The following is a 26,210-nucleotide window of genomic DNA, read 5'->3' as shown; positions in this document are numbered from 1 at the left end:
AGAATTGTGGCAGTATATTATTTGCTGTAAATAATCTTTTAGAGCAAAGAAGAAAGACTGGGTTTCATGCCACTTTCAAGGAAACAAATCAAAGATTGGTGGTAAATGGATCATATTCAAAATGGGAAACAGCGCTAGCAGTGTGGTCCCACAAGGATCAGTCCTCGTTCCTCTCCTTTTCAATGCATTTGTTAATGATTGAGTAGTATAAAGAGTAACATTACCATCTTGTAGGAAAATAGTTTTTTTTACTATCCATTTAGAAAGGGGCTGCAGAGAAACAAAGAGTCCATTAAGTTCAGCTCTATACATTGCAGGAATGAATGGCATACATTATAGATTGCTTACAAAAAAGCATTTAAAACGTGCATGTATACCTGATATTTGACATGGTTCATGAGAGAGACTTGGAGTGTCCATGTTTTCAGCCAGTCACTGTATTAGTGGGGAAACATGCTCCTCCTCTGTGCAGCTATTTAGGGCTAGTTCAAACTTACAGTTGCAAAACGTCAGCGCTATCGATTATGATTCTGCAAAGCAATTTTTCGGGGACTATGCTTTGTGATTTTATTTGGGCAATGAGAAATGCATCGATTTATACACAGAGCTTTGCCTAATGCAAGCGATTAGCAAACCGCTGAAAACCCCTTGAAAAGCAGTCCAGTGGGAACTATGGCCCACTGGAGTGATTTCAGCAGCATTTAAAAAAAACGAAACGCTATGCAAATGAAAATGGATGCATGTAAGCCCACTGGAGCGATTGGGATTTGGCCAAATCGCACTGCCTGCACTATTTTCCTAGCCATTGAGATTCAATTTTACATATAGGAGCAATGCAAAATTGCTTTTCAATCGCTATACATAGCAGTTTTCCAGTGACTTTGGCATGCTTGAACTTTACAGGACCCACCAGCTTAACCCAAATCCCTTGCAGAACGTGAAAACTTTAATCGGTAATTATAATCACTAGCACTAAAAGAAAACCGATACAAAAAATGGGGAGAATCGTTGATGAAATTGCTTTACAAAACTCTAGTATGCAGAGCGATTGTGACTGTGATCATCGATCTGTAGTGGATCCCAGGCAGCAGGATGGGAAGTTTCAGCTTCGTTCAGTTTTGGAAATTTACAGCTATACTGTATATTTGTAGCAATTTTCAAACATGTACCGTATTTTTGGACTATAAGACAAAAGTGGGGAGAAAAAGTGCCTGCGTCTTATAGTCTGAATATAGGGAGTCCCCGACATTCGATTGCCTGCAGATATGAACCGCCGACCCACTGCAATGTCTGGGACTCCCTGCACTCCCTGGCATCCTGTTCCACTCCGTCCGTGTAATCAGCTGACCCGAGGGTGCCCGCGGCGATCAGGTCCACTTCCTGTACCCCAGGGTCCGCCCCCTGGTGAATGGCTGCTCCTCTCTCGCTCATTCCTTCCCCCAAGTGTCGGTACTTCATGCCCAGGAAGTACCGGCATTAGAGGGAAGGAATGACAAAGGGGGGACACAGAGGAAGACACAAAGGTGGACACAGAAGAGGACACAAAGGGGGGACTCAACGGAGGAAACAGGGAGACAGGAGGAGGACACAAGGTGGACAGGAAGTGGACACAGTAATTGGGGGGAGAACATTTACAAGACGCTCCTGGACCATGGATGCACCAGGTTCAGTACTTTTTTTTTCTGGTTTTTGCCCTCTAAAACTAGGTGTGTCTTATAGTTCTAAAAATACGGTAACTTTTTTAGATTTATATAATTTATTCCTGCTAGCGTCACTCCCAAAGTGCTGGCAAAACCCCAACTTCCTGTCACATGATTCTGCACTGTACAACTCCCTTCTCGAGTTCCAGTGTCCTTTATAGCGTTTTTTCAATAACATACTCTGGTACAATCTGTATCTTTTGAGGCATAGATTTAATATACTGCTGTTTGTAAGGTGTCAGATCTGCTTTAAATGTGTTATATAAACACTAGTTTGCTTCTAGTTCAATTCTTTCTATTTTGTCCTTGGTCTCTCTGTTAATGGAAATTCTCCTTTGCTTGTAAATTGCTGAGGGTATTGTCTGAATTCTGCGCTACCTTGCAAACTTTAACAAATCTGCATCCTGCGGGGATTTAGATTTGCAAACCAAATCAATACTGCTACAATTCAAGCTGTCCTTATTAATTAAGCTGTGTGGTTCATTGAAAGTCAAATAGCCACAAGGTGCTGTGTGAAAGTTACTTGTCCTTTGGAGAGATTCATGGAAAATATATTCATAAATCAGACTGTTTGCTTTGAGTATGTGTCTGTTTAGGTTATTTATGTTTTGAGGATTCCTATTTTAGGTTGCTTAATCTGCATAGATTCATTGCAATAACATAGCAGCTATGGAGAGCCTGTCATTGTCTATAGATGATTTTAAAAGTCCAACGGGCCTTTATGTAGGAGAAACTTACACCTACCCTATCCCTTTAGGGCTACATGTGTAAAGTAGATGATCCCATGCCTCTGTACTTTCAAATGCTGGATCCGTCTTCAACACCTGCCACCTTGTTCAAATCAATAAAGTGCCTGAGGCAGCCATGCCAAAATGAATTTCGCCTGTGCATCATGTTCCTATTTTACATGGCACAAATAAGGAGATTCTATGGATAATCAGTGCTAGTAGAAACAAAAAGGACACACGGACACCGACACCAGGACCCGTGGAGCCCATTGTCAGGGTTCTATTGATTTTGGCTCTGGTGATAAATACGGACAGTGCCAGTGCATGGAGTCTAAGCGAGCACAGGTCTTCACCAGCCCACCCCACTAGGAATGATGATCCTTAACCCTAATTGCCCATAGATATCATTTTACAGTTCAGTTATTGATACGGCTAAATAAGGCCATATTTAAAGGAATACTATCAAATGACAATGTACAAATAATGTCTAGGTAGCCGTGTAAACATTTTCCTACTTTTAATGTTAAATATCAAAGGCAAAAGCTTTAATTTATTGAGTGTATGATTTAGCTTTATTGGGACAAATCAATTGCAGAAGGGGTGTCTGCTTCAATGCACAGCCAGTGCTGCATATCAGACTACAGAGTATGTTTCTCTGAAAGCAAAAACAGTATGAAAAGCTGTGACAATTACAAATGTTCATAACAAGTTTCCTCTGCTCTCTTCAGACACTTCAGTCAGAAACACAGGACACAGAAGCTGCAGCTGTTGGGAGCTTTCTCTCTCTCACACACAGAGTTACACACAGGGTTAACTGATGAAGTGTGAGGGGAATCTCCCCTCCCCTCATGGCTCATTCTGCTGTCAGTTTTGGCGTCAGTAAAGTTTGAAAGTATTTTGATAACAGTAAACACAGAGGTTGCCAGTGAAATGTATATACCAGTACTTAGCAGCACTTCCCAAATAATTCCTATCTCAATTGAAACAAATATGTGAATCGATAGTGTTCCTTTAAAAAAAAAAGACAAATTAAATGTTTGAATCTCAGCTGATTTGACTATTATATCCATGTTTTTTGTTTGTCCATATACTACAAACATGTTTCTTTTCTGTCCTCGATTGGCAATAATATTAAAAACACTGAGGCACATCAGAAGTGGGGGCCCCAGGCTCTGCCACTGGCCGGGACCCCCACTCCACATGCAACACCAAAAGGGCGGAACCACCACCCGCAGCTGCCACAAAATCAAAATGCCAAACACAATAAATGCACACTCTAAGACAGCACTTGCCTTTTAAGTGGGTCCACAGACAGCCGGTCAGCCAATAAAAAGATGCAAATACATGCACCTGTGCCTGCAGTACCAAATCCAGCAAGAGCTGAAATGGACTCCATAGACAGGAGAGAGAGAGAGCTCAGTCGTACACGATCATAGATTGTGTGTCCAGCAGGGGGCACAGTGTGCAGGTATTCCTCTCCAACTTCCCCACCCTGCACTGACCTATCACTAGGAGTTGCATAAGTTAGAATTTAAATAACAAAAACGTGTTTTGGGGCACATGTGTTTCTTCTAACTTATACTACTCCTAGTAATAGGTCAGAATTTGCAACGCGTTTCATGGGTCTAAGCCCACTTCCTCAGGCTATATCAGGATTAACTGTTAAATAAATCAAAGCCGCCAAAAGCACTAAATCAGGTGTACTTTAACTAATGGGTATGTTCAGCTGTAAAATAAACAGACTTAGACAGTAAAACAAAGAAAGAAGGAACAACCGAGAGCCCCCGTTAGTGTATTATTGGTGGTATAGAGTGAAGAAATGTACAGCAGATATGGATATTCTCACAAGTCTGGATTGCTGGATTTAGGCTTGAATCGCTTATGGGGATATTAGACCTGTCCCCACTCAGTCTAAAAAGTCGCTCTCTGTAGAAGGAAAAAGGGTGTTCACACCCATCCACCAGGTGAATAACAATATTTGTAGTAGATACAGAGGCGCCAGCAGAATAAAACAGCAATACACTTTTTAAAACCAATAAAATTTGGGGGACAAGGGTGGACTTACCTCCCCAAAACACCAAACACAAACACTATGTATAGTTTAACTACCTGCGGACCGCCGCAGTATAAATCTACGGCGGGCAAAGGGCGGTTCTGACCTGACGTAAACTCTATGTCCCATTCACCGAGCGCCCCCGCCCGTCCCCGCCGCTGTGGCCGCTCGATCTCCGCCGCAATGTGATGCCCTGCCGCTTCTATGACGGCAGAGCACTGTGAGCCGGGCAAGAGCTGTTTTCATTGGCTCCTGGCCCTGTCATTCATGTAAGCCGTTCCCATTGACTTACATGGAGTGACAGGGTTAGGAGCCAATGAAAGCAGCTCCTGACCGGCGCACATCGCTCTGCCGTTATAGCGACAGCAGAGAGAGCAGCTTGCGGCGGGGACAGAGCGACGTGACCGGCGGGAGCGGCGTATTTTAGCGGTGATTCGTCGGGAAGCGGCGGTTTACTGGACCAGCACTCTCTGGTCCTTAAGAGGGCAGAGGGTGCTGGTCCCGAAGTGGTTAAGATAAGGTTTAATTAGTACTCCAAACAAACTATGCAATGCGTTTCACGGGTCTCAAGCATGCTTCCTCAGGCAAAAAAAACAGGAGTAACTCAGAAGTTGTGCAAACAGGTGTAGTGCCTCTGTTTGTTTGGAGTACTAATTAAACCTTATCTTAAACCATACATAGTGGTTGTGTTTGGTGTTTTGGGGAGGTAAGTCCACCCTTGTCCCCCAAATTGTATTGGTTTTAAAAAGTGTATTGCTCTTTTATTCTGCTGGCGCCTCTGTATCTACTACGAAGACTTAGACTGTATTCACACCAGAGCCCAAATTGGTCTGTTTTTGGAATGGCACACAACCGAGGAACAGACATGCTGACGGATACTATGTTAACTGCTAGCCGACCGCGTCACGTCGATGGGCGTGGCCGCGGCAGCAGGCCAAGGACCTGGGGCTCGGTTTTGCAGGAGATCGTGCGCAGGCTGTGCGCACATCTCCTGCTTGGTGGGCAGAGCTCTGCCTTCAGTCTCCGAGCGGGAGGCTGTTAGACGGTGAAACTGCCATCTAATTACACATACAGCGCTGCGATCTGCAGCAGCGCTGTACTGGGGACAGCCGTGTGACACAGCTGACCCTTCCTGAGGCACAGAGGTGATCGGCTGTCATAGGCTGAAGCCCATGACAGCTGACCACGGGGATTAGCTGGCGGGGGGAGGGAGAGAGGGGGTTTACAGTAATTTAAAAAAAAACACATACAAACACACAAATGAACAAACATCAGGGGGGGGGATCAAAACCCACCAACAGAGAGCTCTGTTGGTGGGGAGAAAAGGGGGGGGGATCACTTGTGTGTTGTGTCGTGTGGCCCTGCAGCTTGGCCTTAAAGCTGCAGTGGCCAATTTAATGAAAAATGGCCTGGTCTTTAGGGGGTTTAACAATGCAGTACTCAAGTGGTTGAAAATGAGATCTGTTCAGATCTTTTCCATTGTGTCCATTCTGTTGTGTCTGTTGCAGTGATGGAAAGCAGATTTTCAAACTGCAGCTTTTCCAGACACCAGACTGAAGTTGGACACATCCTATTAGTGATGCTATTATGACATGTCCGATGAAATGAACAGAGGTTCATGCTCATATGTGGTCACCGTCCACGGCACAAACCCATCGTAGTCTGGACCCAGCCATACTGGTGTCCTTCCAACCTCACAGGAGCTAGTCATTATACAAACAATACAGTTAAATAACAGGAATTGTATCCCTCATCCCCCATATCTTGTGAAGAATAAGCTCAATCAATTGAGAGAGACTGAAAGAGACTCTGACCACAGCGGAAAATATGGATAGAAAACCCGTAGTGTGGCATCTGCATTTGCATTCAAATCTGAACATCATCTGAATGAAGATTATGCCGCAGCCAATGCCGGATGTGCAGATGTCCTAAATCAATGGAATGAAGAGGTGTGACATGATTACCTTACAGTTTTGTAGCATAATTATGGCATGTGCAAAATGTGCGCAATGCGAGTCGGGTCTGTTAATGAGAGAGGATAAAAATAAATTGCCTGGACACAATCTGATTTCAAGGAAAAGGCTTAATGTCCTATGCATGCTAAATAGCAGCTCACATGTAAACAAGCGGGAAGCAAAGGTCAGAAATACTTCTAAAACAAGAATAGATTATAATATATTTAAAGGACACCCGAAGTGAAAAGGAAATGGAGGCTGATATAATTATTTTCCGATGCAAATTGCCTGGCTGTCCTGCTTATCATGCCTCTAATATTTTTAGCCACAGATTCCGAACAAGCTTGTAGATCAGATGTTTAACTGGATTTGCCACATGCTTGTTTCAGGTGTGTAATTCAGATGAATCGAAGATCAGCAGGATGACAGACAACTGGTATTGTTTAAAAGGAAACAAATATGGCAGTCTTCATATTTCTTTCACTTCAGGGTTCCTTAAACCCTTCAGCAGCCAATTTATTTAGAGGCTTGCAAGTGCTCCAGGCCAATTTATTTTAGCACATTTTTTTTTATTTTTTTATTTGTAACATTTCCATGCTTCAAACTAGTCCTGCTGTAATGTGTATTTATGGCCACTTGTCACTAGAGGGCAGTGTTGATTTCAGTTTCTATATTTTCTGCTAGTAGAGAGAGATCAAAGCATTCCAAGAATTTACAGCACCACAAGTTCTCCCGACTGAGGTCAAAAGCACTGTGCTTATCTCAAACGAGATAACTCGATTGAAGCTGCTAATGGGTTTCAGCCAGGCATGGACAAACTTGGCCCTCCAGCTGTTGAGGAACTACAAGTCCCACAATGCATTGCAGGAGTCTGACAGCCACAGTAATGACTCATAAAGGCAAATGCATTGTGGGATTTGTAGTTCCTTAACAGCTGGAGGGCCGAGTTTGCCCATGCCTGGTTTAAGCAAACTTCTGCTGCTTGAGCCCATTTCTGCCATTTGTAAATTGGGCATGCATGAACAATTATGCCTTCTTCTACCTCATGAATGTGGCGTGGCAATGTACAGTGCATATACTACGTGTACACATGGAAGTAAAGTCACTATGTGGATGAAAATTAAAAGGAATGTGAACACATCAATGTCCACCTCCATCTGGACCTCCCACTCCACTGCTAGAGCAGTAAGATAAAGTTTCCTAACATTCTTCCTTTTGATGAGAAATCGATTCTATCAAATTCCCTATTCGATCGATTTGCGGACGATTTTTAATTAATTTAAATCAATTTGATCTGTCTGACAGGATGGAAAATTTAGGTCGATCTGCTGCTGGCAGCAGATCGATGACCCATAGAGTTGCATTGGACGTAATGGTGCAATAATGCATTTAGAATGATTTCCAATAGATTTAAATCTGAAATCTATTGGAAATCTGTTCCTAGTGTGTGGCACACATCAGATAGATACTTGTCAGATTCGACTTGACAGGCATCTGACTTAAATCTATCTGATGGTCGAATTTGCTGCAAATCTATAAGTGTATGGCCACCTTAACAATAATTTGATAATGGCAAATTGAGATAAACCTCAGGAAGAAAGTCAAATAAGTGTGCATGTGCCATTCTAGATTATTAACATGGATGTACATTAGACTAGAAACATAAAATTCTATTAAAACAAAGATGTTTTTAACACTGTGTGGGAATGGACCCTTTCAAGACCCCTGCACTCATACAATGGCCGAGGACCTTCTTTTGCATGCTATTACATTGTCCTCTTTTTCTGCACATGTGTTTAGGGTCATTTTTGTGAGGCAGTATGAAGCTGAGAGTGCTATGATGCCTTCCCTATGGGACTGTATAGCATAATATTGCCCATTTAACTCTTTAGTAAGGTCACATCTGGAATATGGAATTCAGTTCTGGGCACCACATTACAAGCAAGATATTGCAGTTTTAGAGCAGGTGCAGAGACGAGCAACAAAATTGATACGTGGGATGGAAGGTCTCACTTACCAAGAAAGGTTAGATAAACTGGGTTTATTTAGTCTAGAGAAAAGACGCCTTAGAGGGGATCTAATTAACATGTATAAATACATCAGATGGCAATATAATAGCTTGGCGGATGAGCTTTTTGTCCCTAGGCCTTCTCAAAGGACTAGAGGACATGATCTGCGCATGGAGGAAAAACGTTTCAGCCATTTATTTAGGAAAGGGTGCTTTACAGTAAGAGTGACTAAGATGTGGAATGCATTGCCACAGGAAGTCGTTATGGCAAATTATATATCTGCATTTAATCACCCTGGAGTTACATTTATTGCGGCCATGCGGCCACGGGTGTTTTTTTTTTTTTAACTGTGTTTAAGTTAGTGTAGCTAGCACTAGGCTAGCTACACTTTTCCCCCAAGTCCTCCGGCACTGTCCCCCCCCCCCCCCCCTTTGATCGCCGCCGGCAATATTTACCTGGCTGCGATCCTTCCGCCATGGCTTCAGGCATTGCTATGGTGACGATCAGTCATGACGTCTGACAATTTATCGATGTCATGACGTCATGCGCAGTTCCAATCACCGCCATAGCGACCCCTGGAGGCTATGGAGAGGCTGCGCCGACGCAGGCTCTGGGGGGAGGGGGAGGGTATGAATTTGGCGGCGATTGGGGGGTATCAGAGTGGGCTGGCGGCAATCGGGGGGAGGGGGGGTGATGTAGCTCATCATTACCGCCAAGGTGGTTAAAAGGGGCTTAGATGTGTTCCTTGCATCTAGGTCTCCGGACTTTCTTTTAGGATAATTACTGTTTTCTGTGTTTTTTTTTTAACATACTTTTGTTTGAGTGTAAATATGTAATATTCTCCAGCAATAAATTTGGGCTAGAAGGAAACATTAGTCAAAGTTTCATAATGAATTTTAACATCTTCTTATATTCCCTTTACGAAATGCACCATGTATTTCATAAGGGCAATTAAAAAAAATGGTAATCCATAAAAGGAAACTAAGCTTTTGTGACAAAAAAAATCCTCTGGGACCACTTGATATATTGTCATGATTTCAGCAGAGATACCATTTAAAGGGGGTTAGAGGCTTTCCTTGCACTGAAAGACATCCATGGCTATAATTACTAAATAATTCCCAATGGTGTTGATCCAGGGATTTTATCTGATTGCCATCTGGAGTTGGGAAGGAATTTTTTCCCTTTTGGGGCTAATTGTACCATGCCTTGTAAGGGTTTTTCACCTTCCTCTGGATTAACAGGGATATGTGAGGGACGGGCTGGAGTTGTACTTTGTTTTCTGATTGAACTCGATGGACGTATGTCTTTTTTCAACCCAAATAACTATGTAGGGCCCAGTGCACACCAAAAACCTCTAGCAGATCTGCAAAACGCTAGAGGTTTTTGAAGCAGATTTCAGAGCGATTCTAGGCATGTTTTCTACACATGCCTAGCATTTTTTGGAGCATTTTTGTGTAGCAGATTACAAATATTGTTACAGTAAAGCTGTTACTGAACAGCTTCTGTAACAAAAATGCCTGGAAAACCGCTCTGATCTAGCAGTCTTCAGAGCTGTTTTCCACTTTCCTATACTTTAACATTAAGGCAGAAACGCCTCAGAAATCTAAAAAATGCTGCACCCCCTGAGTTTGCATTTGTGGAAAAAACAAACCGTTCTGGTGTGCACCATCCCATTCACTTTCATTAGCCAAACGGTTTTCCCCCTGCAAGCAGTTTAAAAAATACTTCAGAACCGCTATGGTGTGCACCAGCCCTTTCTCTGTATAATTTATACCAATCTGCCCATACTTCTCAACTAATTACTCTCATTGAAAATGTAGCCCTTAACTTGCATTGCAAACATGCCATGTTCTTTAGAATGCTTTGAACAAACAACCACATAAGAATACAAACATCATGTCACAAGGCGAAGTACAATAAATAACATAGATCAAAGTAGCAGATGTTTTAAAACACATCTTCTGACTCTTCTGTTTTTTCTTTTAATTCTAATCTCAGTTATTGCTGATTACCTTTTTGCGTTTGCATAACTATATCTATAAGGTTATGTACACAAATGTCAGGCAACTAGCAATTGCTGCACAGACAAGGGGTTGATTCATAATTCTTATATGAATTATTTCATCTTTCTTATTAAAATATGATTTATCTCTCCTTATCTGACTTATGAAGTCAGGCATTAGCTCTCCTTGTGGTCGATTCACTATCCTACAGTAAAACCGCCAAGCGGAGACAGCGCAATTTTGCCAGAACTAACGTGACTAGAGTAGCACGCATTTAAAAGGTGTCCTAGGAGAGGGATATTCCGTTCCTCTCGATGGAAGACTGGATGGAGGCCCTCCAGGCAGTCTCCCTCATGTCGGTAAATGCCACCCAAAAATGTACACAGCTTCAGATAATTCATAGAACCCACTATCGAAACAAGTGGGCAGGCCGGGATTTACCTCACAGGAGCCATAGGCACAGATGTCCTGGTACCCTAGACCAGTGTTTCTCAACATTTTATTGGTATGTACCCCTTTTAAAACCCTGTACTCACAAAGTACCCCCTAAAATTGTAAACATTATCACAAGTACCCCTTGATAAATATGTATTTAATCGTAGTACATGATAATTGGTTCTAAACAAGTTACAAGCATTTACTATTGCTTTTAATTATCTAAAATACTAATTTGGTGTTGTTTAAATAAGATTATCATTTTCTAAAACTCTTAATTTGTTATTCTTGATTAAGTATATCAAGCCTGAGTACCCCCTGGAACCATCAGGAATACCCCCTGGGGTACGCGTACCACACGTTGAGAACCTAGGCCCTAGACTTTGCCCTCCATGAACCTTCAAACAAACCGCACCACAAGTGTGCTAGCTGGCCCAGCTCTCACTTACTTCTTCCTTTGCCCATCATAGAAGAATCAGAATCAGAATCATCTTTATTGTCGCCAAGCACACCGATTGGTGAGCCCGGAATTGCTTGTGGTTCACATGGCAATGGCAGTTCAGGAACATATAACATATATAACATATGACAGAAATATAACGCCCGGCAGACATGAGCAAGGCAAAGCAAAACATACACGCAAATATATAGAGCAGCACAGTTAGAGTCTTAGGAGGGTCACAATTTACAGCTTTGGGGGAGGGTTGCCCTGGGGGCTAGGGTGTCCCAGTGGTGGTGGTGGTGGTGGGGGGGGGGGTCTTGAGTTTAGTGAGTTCAACAGGTGGACTGCTTGGGGAAAGAAGGTGTTCATGTGTCTAGTGGTTTTGGTGGGGATGGATCTGAACCGGCGACCCAGTGGAAGGGTCTCAAAGTAGCGTCTGCCCGGGTGGGAGGGGTCGACTAGGATCTTGGAGGCCCTTGTCTTCATTCTCATGGAGTAGAGGAGATCTAGCGAGGGCAGGTGGGCGCCTATGATCTTTTCTGCTGCGTATATCACTCTGTGGAGTTTGTATTTATCCTTAGCACTTGCGCCGGCATACCAGACGATGATGGAGCAGCAGAGGATGGATTCGATGGTGTAAAAGCTGGTAAGCAGTTCCCGTGACATGCCGAATTTCTTCAATTGGCGCAGGAAGAATAGCCTTTGCTGTGCTTTCTTCTGAGTTTTAGTAGTGTTCTACTCCCATTTGAGGTCGCTTGTTAAGGTTGTGCCGAGGAACCGTACGCTTTGAACTCTGGAGACCTCAGACCCGTCGATGAACACAGGGAGGGGGGCAGGGGGGAGTTTCCGGAAGTCCACGATCAGTTCCACGGTCATTGCCGTGTTGAGAACGAGATTGTTGTCCTTGCACCAACTACAGATCTTCGCAATTTCTTTTCGATAGGGGTCCTCCCCGTTTCTGTCGATGAGGCCGATAAGCGTGGTATCGTCTGTGAATTTAATAACTTTGACGGAGTCGGAGGTCGAGGTGCATTTGTTGGTATACAGGGAGAACAGGAGTGGAGACAGCACGCAGCTCTGCGGTGCACCGACATTAGTGGTTCTCTCGCTGGAGATGTGACTGCCAAGCTTGACCCGTTGGGTTCTGTTGGAGAGAAAGTCCTTTACCCACCTGCAGAGGGGGGTTCTCCCCCGAGATGCGCAAGATTGTCGATCAGAATGTCAGGGCAGATGGTATTAAAAGCCGAGCTGAAGTCCAGGAAAAGGACCCTAGCGTAGGCCCCTGGTCTGTCAAGGTGTTCCAAGATGTATGCTAGGCTGACATTGATGGCATCGTCAACTGATCGGTTTTCCCTGTAGGCAAACTGGTGTGGTTCGAGGAGGGTGCTGGTGGAGTGCTTCAGGTGGGCCAGCACCAGCCTCTCGAATACTTTCATGATGACGGGGGTCAGGGCTACGGGTCTGAAGTTGTTGAGCTCCATGTTCCCTGTTTTTTTGGGGACTGGTATGATCGTGGACCTTTTGAAGCAGGAGGAGACCCCCCCCCCTCTGATAGTGATCTGTTGAAGAGAGAGGTGAGGATGGGAGCTAGTTGGTTTGCGCAGGTTCTCAGGCAGTGTGAGGACACCCCATCCGGGCCTGAGGCTTTCCTGGGATTGAGTCTGCGAAGGTGTTGTAGCACATCCTCCTCATGCACTGTGGTCAGAGCGGGGGTGCCACTGGCCACTGGGGGGGCCCGGGTGTCCTTTTTCGCGGATGCCGAGGGATCCAGTGCTGGCTGGGATGCTGGGGCCATGGGCTGCTTGGGTTGTAGATCAAATCTGCAGTAGAACTCATTGAGTTCCTCTACCAGTTGGGAGCTGGGGGCTGCATGTTGAGGGGTGGGTTTAAAGTTCGTGGCTGCCCTGAGACCCTTCCATACTTCCCGTGGGTTGTTGGACTGGAGGCTGAGGCCAACCTTGTTAGAGTAGGCCCTCTTTGCAGCTTTCAGTTCTCTATTCAGGGAGTTTCTGGCTTCTCTGAACTCTTCTGAGGTGCCCGACTTGTGCACCTCCTCCTTGATTTTCCGTAGGCGTCGTAGGTTGCTGTTGAACCAGGGCTTTTCATTTGGGAAGACTTTAAAGGTCTTGGTCGGGATGCATGCGTCTTCACAGAAGCGAATGTAGGAGAGGACATTTTCTGACCATTCCTCCAAGGTGGGTGACTCTAGGACCGACCAGTCGGTGCATTCCAAGCAGGCTTGCAGCTTCAGTTTTGCATCCACGGTCCACTTTTTGACGGTTCTGGTGATGGGCTTTATCGTCTCAAGCCGCCTCCTGTAGGTGGGGATAAGGTGGATCACGCAGTGGTCTGAGTTCCCTACGGGAGCGCCTCTGGTGGCCTTGTAAGCATTTCTGAGGGCTGTGTAGCATTTATCTAGGGTGTTGTGGTTCCTGGTGGGGCAGGTGATGTGCTGCTGGAAGTGGGGCAGCTCCTGTCGCAGGTTTGCGCTATTGAAGTCTCCTAAGGTTACGATGAGGGCCTCAGGAAAAGCGGTTTCCCACCCCGAGATATAGTCGCTCAGTGTTCTCAGGGCATTTCTGGTGTTGGAATCCGGGGGGATGTAGACCCCTGCCAGAATGAAGGAGGAGAACTCCCTGGGTGAGTATCTGGGCCTACAGTTGATGGCTAGGAGTTCAACATCTGGTGAGCAGAACGTGCTGAGGGGTGTTATGTTGGTGCACCAGTTGGAGTTTACGTAGAAGCATATGCCGCCACTTCTCATTTTCCCCGAGAGTTCTTGATCGCGATCTGCACGGAAGAGGAAGTAGCCTGGCATCTGTAAGGCCTCGTCTGGGATGTTTCTGTTGAGCCAGGTCTCCGTGAAGCAGAGCACTGGGGTGTTCCTCCTTAGTGAGAGTTTGCGGCCAAGCAGTAGGAGCAGTTCGTCCACCTTGTTTGGAAGAGAGCAAACGTTCGCTAGGAGTATGGCCGGTATAGGAGTGTGTAGTCCCCTTCTCTTCAATCTCACCCGAGCCCCTGCCCTTCTCCCCCTGTGGCGACGTTTGTTTGGAGGGCCCCTGGCGCTGCTAGTCAGGTGCGCAATGTGGGCGCTGACTGTCTCCCACAGGGAAGAATCAAAGGGCCGGTCGCAGCAAGCAAGGGGCTCCCATTTCAGGAGTTCAGTACGGGATAGGAAGCAGATGGGATTTGCATCCTGAGGGGGCGGTTTCTTTGCGCTCATGCCTGGGAGGGCAGTAGCAGTGCAGTGTGGCTTGGGGTAGCAGCGCAGGCAGCAGGCATGTGTTTACAGGAGCAGACAAGTGTTTACGGGAGCAGACAAGTCACATAGGGAGCAGCGGGCTGGGTAGGCTAGTAGCGGGGTGACATGGCGCGGGTGGAAGCAGGCACAGAGAGCAATGCATCACAGTAGCAGCAGTGAATAATAATTTGAGTTTAAGTTTTAGTTATGCATAGTCTCACCATTCCACTTGTCCTGTCCTGGGTAGGGGGAGCCAGCTGCAGTCATCAGCAGCGCTGAGGAGTGTCAGGCAGGGCTGCAGGGCAGCTGCTTACAAGCAGACCTAGCGTGGGGCCAGTGTCAGGCAGGGCAGCGGGGGCTCCAGTGGTGGCAGCAGGCAACAGATTCCGAGGTGTGCGGCGGCGGCAGATGTGCTTCCCCTCACTGGGAGGAGCGGATTGCTGGAGAAGTGAGGACCAGAACCACGTGGCAGCCACTACAGGTGCCCCTTAGTAGTAGGCAACCAGAGCTATCTTTGGTATTAAGTAGCTGGAGGTGTACGCAAGTTTAAGGTAGCCCCCCACTGAAGGGAGATCTCATCAGTGGAATGCACAGACCTGGGTGAGTAATCTCACATTTACACTCCGCATGGGGAAGGAGGGAGGGAGGCACTTGAGGAGGGGAGTAATCCACCTTTCCATCAATTAGCTCCTGTAGGCACATACCTACAGTGCCTTATGGTAAATCCAGTCCTGCAAGTGGGTGAGCGCCATGCGCCAAAATGAGATGCCCCATAGCAGCAATGTTATGCTGCGTGGGGTGCGTAATTCAGGTCTCCGGTGATCACCAGATGCTGAATTACACCTCTCTCTGAGTTGCAACAACTCAGTGTTGGATTAGTATTTAACAGAGTTTAGCAGCAGCAAGGAGAGCCACCAGGTCGGTTAGGACCAGGATACAGGAGCATAAAAGGGCCATCAGCAAATATGCTGAGGTTAACGAAAGAGCTATGACACCTCTGTTGCGAGGCACTTTGCTGCAATAGGGCACAGTGCAGCACAGCTGAGATGGTGCATACTTGAGGCACTGAATCCAACCAACAGGGGAGGTGATCTCGAAAAAATACTAAAGCAGAAGGAATCCAGATGGATACACATGCTGGATGTAGTAGCCCCTAGGGGCATGAACGAGAGGTTACCTCTCAAATGTTTTCTATAAAGTGGTGTTTGTAGCTGAAGTAAATGCAACACTGTATGATTCTTAGATGCTGTTTTAATTTTGCCGGTTTATACATGTTATTTATTTATTGCATGTCTTTTTATAGGTGGGTCAGTGGCAGTCTATTGTAGGAATTGCCTGGATTACGGTCAGTTTTTCCTCACTTTTTATTGGTAGCCAGATTGGAGTGCCATATGACCGTAAAGATTTTTTCTGGGGATGGGCATTGTACAATTAGTGAAAGGGGAGAGGGCGGAGCCAGCCATGACGGGTGTGGTTGCCCTCCCTTGATGATATATAATGGTGTATGTATTTGTCATTTGCTGTTTAACACCTGAAGAAGGATGTAATATCCGTAACATGTAGTGTGCACTTGTTCCTAATACAGCATAATTGTTTGCAGCCAGTGGTGTGCCGTCTCTTGTGTTTTTATGGGTATAGCCTAAAGCCGTAGGAGCAGTCCGGCTGAGACAAGGCACCGGCTAAAGTTACAAGTTTGGTTGACCTGCTACACGTGTTCTCCAGGCATCTACTGTGTGAGGAGAGCCGTTAGTCAGCTCTCCTGTCGCCCAACTCACCGACAGCATACTAACAAGTACGCTCCACTATACCCTGAATTGTCTGCATTGTCTTGGCCTGCTTTCATCACCTGATTTCCCTAAATGTATGAGGGACCATGGAGACCTCATTCACGTTATGAAACTATCCCAAACATAGGAGATATTGGATGGGTTTTCTTGATATTTTAGACAAGGTATACCAAATAACAATTACCAGAACTATTCTTGTATGTATCCTTGGAACTTTTGAGGATAGAAGTGTGTCTGTTCATGTTAGAATTGCAGTAGTTAGATCACTTTTCATAGCCAGAAGATTGGTCCTTCAGTTATGGAAGGACCTTTCCCCTCCTACTCCAGTTATGTGGCTTATGCAAAGCAACACCTCACTAAAGCTTGAGAAAGTTATCTGTGCTCACAGGGATTCCACTAGAAAGTTTGAAAAAATATGAAGTAACTGGCTTTCTGCACATGATTATCGTATTTTTTGCTCTATAAGACGCACTTTTTTTTTACCCGAAAAGTGGGGAGGAAAAGTCTCTGCTTCTTATGGAGCGAATGCTGCATCTCTGTAAGCCGCACTTTATGCAGTGTGACTGTACCATGTCCCGCCTGCAGAGGGGGTGACACCAAGCTGGAGCTTACCAAACTAAAGCGCTACAAACAGGCTGATGCCTGATGCAGTCCCCCTCTCCCCCTTGCCTGCCCGTTCTGATTTGAGAAAGGAGATGAAGGTGAGAGAGGGAGAAAAGCTCTTCCTGACGCCTGGTGCAGTCCCCCTTCTCCTTTCTGCCTGCCCGTTCTCTATTGCGAACGGAGATGAAAGTAGAGTTTGTAGAGCTTTTGAGAGAGAAAGGGAGAGTGGCTTTTCAGCAGCTCAGCAGTAGTGTGTGTATGCTGTGTGTAAGATGTGTGCATATGTATGCTGTGTGTATATGTATGCAGTATTTGTATGTAATGACTGATGTGATCTGGTGCCAGTCATGCAGTGACACTCCATAAGACACCCCTTTGAAGACACACCTGGTTTAGAATATTTTTTTTCTGGATTTCCTCCTCTAAACCTAGGTGGATCTAATTCAGTGATCTGCAAACTTGTCTCTCCAGCTGTTAAGGAACTACAAGTCCCACAATGCATTGCACGAGTCTGATATCCACAGTCATGATTCGTAAAGGCATGTGGGACTTGTAGTTCTTTAACAGCTGGAGAACCAAGTTTGCAGATCACTGGTCTAATTCATTTATTTAAGTATTTATATAGCGCTGACATATTACACAGCACTGAACAGAATATACTATCTTGTCACAAACTGTCCCTCAAAGGGGCTCACAATCTAGTCCCTATCATAGTCTAGGGCCAATTTAGGCCATTGTAGGGGAAAGCAAATTAACTTATCTGTATGTTTTTGGGATGTGGGAAGAAGGGAGAACATACAAACTCCTTGCAGATGTTGACCTGGCTGGGATTCGATCCGGGGACCTAGCGCTGAAAGTCGAGAGCGCTAACCATTACGCCACCGTGCTGGTCCGAAGCATCTTATGGAGCGAAAAATACGGGTATGTAGACCATGACTTGGTCAGGGACCAAATCCTCTCCACAATTAGTGTATCTAGACAAAATATTGTTAATGAATAATATTAGGCGTTTGATACTTTTCAGTGTATGTTTCATTGAAAGTGTCTTGACTTGCTGTACAATTTTATCTACTCCAAGTTCAATAAATTAAGTTTTGTTTATTAAAAAAGAAAAAATGAAAAAGTATCATGCATTACGCAATCAGCGAAACCCACGGTACATGGATAATACTTGCAGTACTATGATATCATGTACAAGCGTTACCATATACCGCAGGTTGCACTGATTGCACAATGCAATTGCACACTACTCTAGTACCCATAAAATTGCCATGGCACATGGCAGTTCTTCTGTAGGACAGTGAATCAACTCCCTTATTCAATTAACTTTTTCATAGGAGATATATTTTTATACCTTATCAATAAAATACTTTTTCAACTCCCAGCAAACAAGAAAATGCTCAAAATAAGGTCTATATTACTTTTTTATATGCTCTTTGCTATTTTTAATTGTTATATGAAGAAAAGTTATTTTGTAAGTAAGTTAAATCTATAGATGGGCCACGGATCGAACGCCACTCCTGCCCCATTCCTGATCGACCTAAATCCTCTATTCAGGCCGATCGATACTTTTGGTCAACTTTTAGTCAATATCAATTGGAAATTGATTGAAAATAAATCATTTTGGAAATCGATTCCCTGCAGAAATGCTCTGAACACCTTAAGATGATGTAAAAAAGAGGTAATGTGAGATAATTCTAGAAAGCCATTCCTTAAAGAGGAACTGTTCCCAAAAATCTTAAAATTTAAAACACATACAAATAAGAAGTACATTTCTCCCATAGTAAAATGAGCCATAAATTACTTCTCTCCTATGTTTCTGTCACTTACAGTAGGTAGTAGAAATTTGACATTACCGACAGGTTTTGGGTTAGTCCATCTCCTCATGGGGGATTATCAGCATGGCCTTTATTCTTTATAAAGACATTCCCTGAAAATGATTAATACAAAGATGCTGGTCAGCCTCCCTGCTCGCTGCACACTATTTTGGTAGTTGTACGGAGCAACTGCCATTCACTAAGTGCTTTTAAAAATAAAGAAAACCCTGAGAACTCCCCTATGAGAAGATGGGCTAGTCCAAAATCTGTCGGTAATGTCAGATTTCTACTACCTACTGTAAGTGACAGCAACATAGGAGGAAAGTAATGTATGGCTCATTTTACTCTGGGAGAAATGTACTTCTTATTTATAGGCGTTTAAAATTTTAAGATTTTCGCAACAGTTTCTCTTTAACTGCTGTGTAAATACAAGAAGTAGGAGGGATTCTGAAACAGCGTTTGTGTGAACTTAAGTAGAAGCCTGTCAAGGATGTTTCAACTCAGTGGACTGTTGAAGAGGTAGAGATTGAGCAGCAAAGTTTACTGTTTATATGTAGCTTTACTTATCGATGCTAAATTTGTTATGCATTAACATTTCAACAAAATCATCTCACAATTGGCTTAAAGAGAACCTGAGGCGAACCTCTGTCTGGAAACCCTCCTGTACATCGCTATTGTGCTCCTCTTCATGTAAGAGCATGGCAGCGCTTGTGCTTGAAGAGTAGCACAATGGTGAGCTTGGAATCCGGCAAGAGCTTGTTGGAATCCCTTGGTGGATCCATGCTTGGCAACAGTAGACTGGAGGATGGCATGGGAAGCCTCTACAGGATCCAGAGGCTTTCCTCTTCTTAGGTAAGTATATAACTTTTGACTCACGGCCCTGTGCACCCAGGCAGTTTTCCATGTCCGGCAATAGGGGAAAGAGAAATAGTGTATTTTTTCTTTTTTGTGTATTTGCCTATAAAATGTATAGAAAATAAAGTAATTACTAAAAACAAGTATCACTCACAAAAAGCTTAATTTGTGGGGGAAAAAAAACAAGATATAAATCATTTACATGTGATAAGTAGTGATAAAGTTATTAGCGAATGAATAGGAGTAGTGCTGACAGGGGAATATTGCTTTCGACCTGAAATGAAAACACCTGCGGGCTTTAGTGGTTAAAGGAATACTGTTAGGGGGGTCGGGGGAAAATGAGTTGAACTTACCCGGGGCTTATAATGGTCCCCCACAGACATCCGGTTCACTTCTGGAATTTCAGACTTTAAAGTCTGAAAACCACTGTGCATGCGTTGCCGTGTCCTCGCTCCCGCTGATGTCACCAGGAGCGTACTTGCGCAGGCCTAGTATGGTCTGTGCCTGCGCAGTACACTCCTGGTGCCGTTAGCGGGAACGAGGACACGGCAACACAGGCGCAGTGATTTTCAGACTTTAAAGTCTGAAATTCCAGAAGTGAACCGGAGGCGGGGCCAGAGCATCGGTGAGTGGCTGTGCAGGCACAGGATGTCTGCGGGGGATCATTAGAAGCCCCCGGGTAAGTTCAACTCATTTTCCCCCGACCCCCCTACAGTATCCCTTTAAGTAACTTTTTTTCATAGCCATACCAGTGTGATATAAGTATGAGATTACTAGATTAGATAAGGAGATTGCTCATCTGTCAGTGTTTTTATCTACCATATTTCATAAACAAAGAATATAAAAATTAATTTGATTTTTTTAGTCATTAAAGGAATTTTTTATTATATGTACATTTCTTTTTGAAGTTCTTCTGAAACAATCTGGAGTCAATCCAAAATATAAACACAAGCTAATAACAGATCTTTTTTGGCGGCCAAACAAGTAACAGCAAAATAACTGAACCTTTATGAAGTTATTAAAAAAGAGATTGGCATTGACTGCCTTAAATTAACTGCTAAAAGCTATCTCCCAAATACTACTGAACAGTGAAAAAATATGTAGTATTTGTATTTATTGTCATCATAAAAATAATTTTAGAGCAATATCTCTGGCTGTGTTAGGCCTCAAACAGGAGGAAGAAGAGCAGCATGTGATTAAGAAATGTCCCCAGACTCATAAAAACACCCCAACCCATCTCCGTCAACACCTACCACAAGTATAAATACATTAACATTAAATTATCTTTCCAATACAAAAATAATGTGGCAACTGTACAAAAAACCAATCACAAGAACAGGCACAGTGTGTAAAAAGTGTAAAATATTGTTATTGGATGCTACTGAATTAGAATATCGACTTCTTAATTTGAATTAGAATTTACTCTGTCTGGGCGTATTTGATTTTGCCACTAAGGAGTCTAATTGATCTAGATCTCAACATTTTATGGGTGTGCACCACTTTTTAAAGCCTCTGCTGGCCAAGTAGTACCCCCTGGTAAGGTAAAGACTCTCTCAAGTACCCCTTGATACAGATATATTTAATAGTAATACATAATAATCATTTCTAAATGGTTTCCAAACATTTACTATTGATTTTAACCACTTCTGTGCCAGGGGATGGTTTGCCTGATCGGTGCTGCGTGGGCTCTCCAGCCTGCAGCACCGATCAGATAGCAGCCAGGGCGATCAGACTACCCCCCTTTTTTCCCCACTAGGGGGATGTCCTGCTGGGGGGATCTGATCGCCGCCGGCTGTTTGCGATGCGGGGGGGGGGGCTCTTCAAAGCCCCCCTCCGCAGCGCTTCCTGGCCTCCTTCCCCTTCCCTCCCTCTCCCTCCCCCTGTTAGCGGCGCAGGACGGAATTCTGTCCTGCGCCGGATAGGCTTCAGCCTATCAGGTGCCGGCGATCCCCGGCCAATCAGAGGCCGGGGATCGCCGATCTCTTCTACGGCGCTGCTGCGCAGCAGCGCCGTATAAATGTAAACAGCGGGGAAGATCTTCCCCGTGTGTTTACATTTACCCTGCGAGCCGCGATCGGCGGCGCAGGGTGTTCGAGCGGCCGTTTCCATGGAATCCACTTCAGGATTCAGGGGCATACTTAAGCATACGCAGAATCCTGAAGTGGTTAATTAGCTAAGATATTAGTTTGGTTGTTGTTTATATGGGATTTATTATTTTCTGAAACTATACATTTGTTTAACTTAATTAAATACGTGAAGCCCCAGTACCCCCTGGACCCATCAGAAGTACCCTCTGGGGTACGTGTACCACAGGTTGAGAATCTAGGATCTAGATTGTAGACAATGGATCTTGGCAAGAAATACAAACACTCCAATTTTTAGAGTTAGTTTGCCCCAGAGAAGCACTGTTGGGGTGATTTTCTCAAAGCAAGAAAGAAAATATAAAGACGAAGAATGGAAAAAGATCATTTTAAAATACAAATGTATACCAACCCTAGATTTTTATGAAACTGTTTTAAAATGTGTATTCTTGTTACATTTTTCACACTGCATGTTTTTTAATTGCTTTTAGGTAAATAAATTAGTGGTCATAAAAGATCGTTTATTTTTTAAATTACATTTTTACATCTGTACTTGGGTGGGGGAGGTTAGTGACCAGATAACAGGATAAGACAGACCAAATAACAGGATAAGACCCTGCCATACTATTACCCCTACTTCCTTTTTGAGGCACACACTACAGGAGATAAGTTCCGGTTCTTAACAATGGATCAAGGGTGCTTTGCAAGGGGGGTTCATTTTTCCCCATCGCCCCTTTCCTTTGCAAGGGACTCCCTTGTTAAAACTCATGTGGGTTGGTATAATGCTGCCGCTGTCTTCCTTCCCACCCAAACTGCAAGGTTACTGAAAAAGTTAATAATGCTTGATGTGCATTGTAATGAGTGAAATGAGTATTTGATGCCCTATCAAAAGATGATTTAGAACTTAGTGACAAAACCCTGCTTGGCAATCACAGAGTCCACGCATTTCTTGTAGCTGGCCACCGAGGTTGCACACATCTCAGGAGGGATTTTGGCCCACTCCTCTTTGCAAATCCTCTACAAGTCAGTAAGGTGTTGAGGCTGATGTTTGGCAACTCAGACCTTCAGTTCCCTTCATAGATTTTTGCATTGCAATAATGTCTGAAAACTGGCTAGGCCACTCCAGGACTTTCATGGGCTTCTTCTAGAACCACTCTTTTGTTGCCTTGTTGTTTGGATCATTGTTACGCTGGAATACCCATCCAAAACCAATTTTCAATGTCCTGGCTGTGGAGGAAGGTGCTCACCCAAAATTAGTCCTGCTTCTTTCTGAAAGGGGCGAGGCTAAGTGCCAGAAGTCAGTGGATACAAGGCAGGGTTTCAGAAGGAAAAACTTTATATTAGAAGATGATCAATTCAATGTGTAATTTACACTGAGGATCTTCTATATACAGTACATTAATATAATGTACCATGGGTACCAATAGTCTTTTTTTTATGTGTGTTGAATCGCCTGTCTTTTTAGGAAAATTTTAATATTTTCTTGCTTTTAAAACATCTGAATGACCTCTTGAATATTATCTATCTTCACTACCCTTTTCTTGAGTTTCCATATGCCTTACTTTAGCATATTCCCCTAAAAAGTCCCAAATTGACCACTTTTTTCCTATGGTTCATGATGATTAATGGGATGAGGGCTGACATTGTAACTCCAGTTTACCTATACCTTAATATCTTTTGTTGCCCAGTGTCCAACTGGTCAATAAACATATCATGCTAGATACAGTATATGGATCGCAGGTAGCTGAGATAGACCACACAAGAGAAGCAAGAGACAAAGAGCCCGATCCAATTCAAGTTTTCTCCTAGGAGATAATTTGTAGTCCATTTAAAATAACGTTTCAGCACTCTGCAATTGAAAAAATGGCAGGAGTACTGGTATTATTATTCTGAGTATTTTCTCGCTTGTTCTGGTGGCTTAAAGGCATTGATAAGATGTGGAAATATCACCCAGGAGAAAACTTTGTAGAAAAAGTGCATTGGATTGGACTAAAAATGTTCATATGTGCAGCCATACTAATAGACATATGTGACACCACTGGCAATGTGGGGTTAACATTATTTGCATGTGTCCTTGTAAACTGTATGTCACTGCAGATGGCTCTGTTTGGATGGAGTGCTAGAATAAATACCACCCTAACCAGAGGCATAGCTATGAAGCATGGGGCTCCGCAATAAAAGACAAGTGGGGCTATCAACATAGCCTTAACTGATCAGTGATGCCTCCTGTCAACCATGGATATGAGTGGGCATGGCAATGCAGACTTACATGCAAGGTACAATGCACACAGTGTATGGACACAGATATGTATACTTACACTTCCCCCAGGATCTACATCTGTGAGGGACGAGCGAAGAAGACGTCAGACAGGTAAGCTTGACCCCCCCCCCCCCCCCCCGCCCAGCCCGCACAGCATTACTGGGTGAAATACAGATAGTAACTATCCGGATCACCCAAATCCGAATTTCAGCCCATGCCTGATGGTAGGGATTAGATTGTGAGCCCCTCTGAGGGACAATTAAAGGGGAACTTCAGCCTAAACAAACATACTGTAATTAAGTTACATTGGTTATGTTAATTAAAATAGATAGGTAATACAATATCTTACCCCCCCCCCCCCCCCCTGTTTTAAAAGAACAGGCAAATGTTTTTGATTTCATGGGAGCAGCCATCTTTTTCATGGGAGGCAGCCATCTTTTTGGTTGAAAGGAGGTGACAGGGAGCATGAGACACAGTTCCAACTGTCTTGTGTCCTGATCACCCCTCCCAGCTGTGTGGGCTAGGCTTCAAATCTCAAAATGAAAAAAAAAATTGTGCCAAAACAGCAGAAGGAGAACAATAACATCAGGAATCCCATTATGCTTTGCACAGCATCAGGGGTAAAATGCCAGGGCAGTTTTCTTCTGCGCAGCTAAAAATGAGGCTTGGGTAAGAAAAACAAAGTTCTCATGCTGTGAAACTGTTAAAGAAACACCTAACCTTTTCAGTGCTGCTGGGTAGATTTTTAGTCTGGAGGTTCACTTTAACGTGTCTGGTGTCTCTTGGGGAGACACCAGACCCGTGTCTCCCGAAGAGACTATTCTATGGTGAACTGGCTGAAGGAAAACGTACAAGAGGTGGGCAGCAAAAGTGCCTCAAGGACACGCTGAAAGTCTCTATCAAAAGCCTTGGCATTGACCCAGATTCCTGGGAGAGCTTAGCACAAGATCGTCCCACCTGGTGAAGCTGTATCGGCAAAGGTGCCACCTTCTACAAGCAGGGCAGGATTGCAAAGACCCAGAAGAAGCGGGAGCTACACAAATTCAGAACCAATGCCAACCATCCCAGCAAACCACTTGTACCCTACAGGAGGCAGAGCTTTCCGAGCTTGCATCTGACTGATAAGCCACAGCCGGACATATCGTACTCAGTCAACCTCCTCTGTACGATATGATGTTCTTGGTCATTGTCGAAAACGATGGACGAACATGATATACAAGAATTTAACTTATTAAAGCGCACCTGAACTCTTGCACAGAACAGAAGGAAAACAGAGAGAAATGCATCCTGTATGTATTTAGAAAGTTTAGCCTGTCTTATTCCCCCCTTATATGTGACTAATCACAAGAGTAATTTGATCTGTCAGCACAGGATGTTTACAATATGTCTGCTTCTATGAAAGCAGGAAGTAGATGCACTGCAGATTTATTGCAGGATTTGTATCGGCTTTAACAAAGAAATGTTTTTCTATAAAGGTTATTATGCTGATGCATAACTAGCAGAGAGGACACTCTGAGTTCAGGTTCGCTTTCAGTTCATTTTTAAAACAAGTTTACTGGAAGGTGATGAAGAACTTATCCTCAATGCATCTAATACACTTTTTTTTCAGGAATACATTGCCAGTATTATAAAGGATGGGTTGACCAAAGACGTCAATCTAATGCGACACAAAGTTCTTTTTTTATTGTATGTATGGTTACTCCACTAGGATGATGCATGACTGTACAATGAAGCACTGGGATAACAAATGCAATGGAGACAGCTGACTTTAAATAACAATGACATGATAACTGATAATATGCACTTTCCATCACTACTGTACCTTGGAAAGATAAATGTCATGTTCTGATCTTGGTTTTATTGCAATTTGATGGCCTTTTACAAAGGGGTTTGCAAGAAATGCACACAGTGTTTAACGAACATGGACAAACATGAAATAGGTTTGGGCAGGTCAACTACGGTTTGTATATTTAAAGCGGAACTGTAGATAGAAAATAAACACATTGTTTCACTTACCTGGGGCTTCCCCAAGCCCCCAGCAGCCATCCTCTCCCGTGCCGCTCGTTCTCCCACCGCCAGCTACTTTCAGTTTCGCTGCCGGGCCACTGCGCCTGCTCTGGCCACCCGTATCCTTTCTTCGCATTCCCCGCTATTGCAGAGGGGAACGCGAAGAAAGGATACACTTGGCAGGGCTGCGCTGGCCTCGACTTACAAGTCGAGGTACGGGACGGAGCGGCGGCG

Source organism: Hyperolius riggenbachi, chromosome 2, assembly GCF_040937935.1.
Source record: "Hyperolius riggenbachi isolate aHypRig1 chromosome 2, aHypRig1.pri, whole genome shotgun sequence".
NCBI classification, from domain to species: Eukaryota; Metazoa; Chordata; class Amphibia; order Anura; family Hyperoliidae; genus Hyperolius; species Hyperolius riggenbachi.
Note: the sequence above shows the minus strand (reverse complement) of the source record.